This window comes from Asparagus officinalis, chromosome 8 (genome assembly GCF_001876935.1).
Source record: "Asparagus officinalis chromosome 8, Aspof.V1, whole genome shotgun sequence".
Taxonomy (NCBI): Eukaryota; Viridiplantae; Streptophyta; class Magnoliopsida; order Asparagales; family Asparagaceae; genus Asparagus; species Asparagus officinalis.
This window is the reverse complement of record NC_033801.1, coordinates 7,978,756-7,981,917: the sequence shown is the minus strand read 5'-3', so window position 1 is coordinate 7,981,917 and position 3,162 is coordinate 7,978,756. Positions and strand designations below refer to the sequence as shown.

The 3,162-nt window shown below is 37.9% G+C and overlaps 1 long non-coding RNA gene across 1 annotated transcript; it reads right to left on the bottom strand.

The window, feature by feature from the left end:
* Nucleotides 1–354, bottom strand: LOC109820570. The gene is made up of 3 exons (XR_002241899.1): nt 297–354; nt 138–212; nt 1–24 (listed from the first exon to the last, which is right to left on the bottom strand). It is a non-coding gene; the product is annotated as an uncharacterized LOC109820570 (long non-coding RNA).

The following is a 3,162-nucleotide window of genomic DNA, read 5'->3' as shown; positions in this document are numbered from 1 at the left end:
CTGCTCCAAGATTGTGTGCGCCAGCTGATATAAACGAAGACAAAGTGGTTGTTAAATCTTTTAATAAATTCCATAATAATAACATCAATGACAAAATGATAATAATAACAACATCAATGATGAAATGATAAAAATACCCTGGATTTAAATTCTTTTAACCAAGAATTAGCTTCTCTCAGCCTCTGGTAGCGGCTCCTCGCCTCCAGAATACACTGAAAATAAATAAATAAAATATAAATAAAACCAAACAAAAATAGGTAGGTAATATATTTATAAAAAAAAAGAGGTTAATAAACCTGTTGAAGGCTCGCCTTGGTGGCGGATAACGTGGCTATCGTCTGGTTTTGTTCCATCCTTCTGTAACTTAATCACATCGTCATCGAATCACCAACAATGAATCTTCATTATATTCAATGAGAGGGTTTTAAAGAGAGAATTAATTAATCACGCCTTTTTCAGAGAGAGAATTGTATTACCACTTTCCTGTTGCTTCATCGGTCCCCAAAGACTGCCTCGTCTTTCCAAACTCCAGTAGAGAGGAGGGCGGAGGAAGGCGGAGGAGGAGGCAATTGGGCTCTCGTCACCGCTGATCAAAGTAGGCGGCGGAGGAGCATTCAGGAGCCGGCTTTTTCCTCCTCACCTCTCCTTTCATGTCAATTATCGCTTCTGTGTCTCGAGCCAGCACGGAAGAAATCGGGGTCATCGGATTCCGGGTCGATAGTTTTCTACAAGAGGAGATCCTCCGCCGCCTCGAGATCGTCGGCGGTGACTCTGAGACAAGAACGGAGCAATGAGCCGCCAATGTTTTGAATATGTTATGGTATGTTTTAAGCTCAGTGTATATAATTATTGGACGGATTTCGTCCTATCGACAACTGTCAAATGAACCTCTCGCAGAACGTGTCCTCCGCGATCTTTGTGTTGAAAGAAGGCAAGAAGAAATACAGTAAATAAAGAAAACTTTGCAATGAAAAATAATAAGAGAAAACACAAAATTAACGGAGGTTCGGGCAACTCTGCCCTACGTCCTCGGGAGCCACAAAAAATTCTTGAATATTAAAGAAGATTAACATAAGCTTGCAAGAGATGGTCCTCAATCTTCCTGAGATTTCTTTGTTCAAAAACAGTGTTCTCTGAAAAAAATCGCTAAAGAACTATCAATGAAAAACTGCGGCCAGGTTCCCTTATTTATAGGAAACCCTTATGTGAAAACAGATTAGGAATTTTTTTTGACTGTGAAGCTCGCCTGTTGCCGAAGCTCTCGCTAACTGCGAGTTCGATGGTCTGCGAAGCCACCTGTATGAATTATGTTTCGTCTGAACATAGGCCAAGTCACCTGTAACTGCTTCGCGCTGCACTTGGAGCTCGCCTGCCACATTGGAGTTTGCCCTAACCTTCAAAGCTCACACTGAATCTTCCAACTTCGCATGAACTTCCGAAAGCCTCGCCGTGAACTGTAGGTTCGCCTGAACTCACTTCGAGCTTCACGAAGTTTCAAGTTCGCCTGATTTCTTAACTTTAGAGAAATCTTTGCTTTTGCATATGCTGTCCTAAGGTTCGCGGCCACACCCCGAAAGCGGGGCGGACCACATAATATTTATTTAATTAATGGACGCCATATACAGAGTTGGATACTGTATTCTCAGTGGTATTTTAGTTTCTAATAATGTATTCCATTGTTTATGATGAATTCGGAAGTTACAAATTCCTAGTGAAATTAGGGGTGATGTCATAGGTTAAATCAATTGAAATCTAGGTATTATTATGACATAAGAGATACAGGATATCAACAACCAAACTGTACGTAGAGGCCTAGCACACTCGTGCAACGTGTCCTTGTCTTTATTTTCGTCCCTATACTTACTTGGGAGAAGATTTTGGGTGAAAAACACGTGGTGAGGAATTCAGTAATTTGCAAATGATATCTATATACTCATCATATTTTGTATAATGGAAGTGCGTGTACGTGGCAGCTTTTATTGTGTCCCCAGCGTTGATTTGTTAAACAATAATCTTATTGGAGGAGAAGAGAAGACATTGCGAGTTGGTATGATCATATTATTTTAGTCTTTCCTTGGACTTTTTAGCTCACAGGACTCAATGAAAGTAGGCAGTTCACCAATTCATCTACCCCGCGTTCAGAAAGGCTTGGTAAGTTGCAAACATTGCATACATAGTCATAGGGTGGGGGTGGGGTGGGGTGGGGGGGATCAAGCAGAAGAAAAACTTCTTATGTGCGCTTTAAAATACCACCATCTCTTATATTTGTATCAGTAGGTGCTACGAAGGATTTTTGTTTAATAGTTTAGTAGAAATTAAGCCTTAAATATAAAGTACAGATCAAACTAGTTTTGAATCTACTTTACATATATAAAGTAGAGGCTGAAATTAGTTCTAAAACTTATGAATTTTTTTTTTCAGAGAAACCATCTCATAACGGTAATTCTACAAAAAAATTATTTGATTTCAATTATACATAAATTAATTTTGAAGTGGGTTTTTGTTGAGAATTAACCACCTCCCAATTTTAACTTTTCACTAAAAACCCAAAAATAATCTAAAATTACGATCACTTTATGTGAGTTGTAACTAATAGATCTAAACATTAACAAAATAATAATGTGTCTTGAATGTTAGTTTTAGATGATATTTTAATTTTTTTAGTAAAATATTTTGACTGAGAGGTGTTTGATTACAACGCAAACCCATTAAAGGCTTGGCTTGGTAGGAGGGAAGGTAAGTCAAAGTGAAGGGTGATCTTCTTACCGGTTTAATCGCCCAAACAAAAATCTTCTGCGAGTTCTTAGAGAGGAAGGAGATGTGAGCAGAGTAGAGTGAGTTAAAGAGAAACGCAAAATAACTAGAAAGTAAAGAAAGTGAAAATCCCTTCAATTAGAAAGACACAAGATGATTGTGATAGAAAATGAAAAATGAAATGAAAAGTCATGTGCTTTTCCTCACTCCCTCTCCAACAAAAACAGGAACTACAAAAATATATCCTTCTTTGCACTCATTAAACCTTAGCTTACCTTAGCTTGCCTTCTTGTACCTCGTACGAAACCAAGCCTAAATGTAATTTGTATATAACTTGAAATTTAAATATGGTTTGAATAATTACTCTATTTTAAGGTAGTTTATGTAGGAAAACCCTATAAGTAAGTC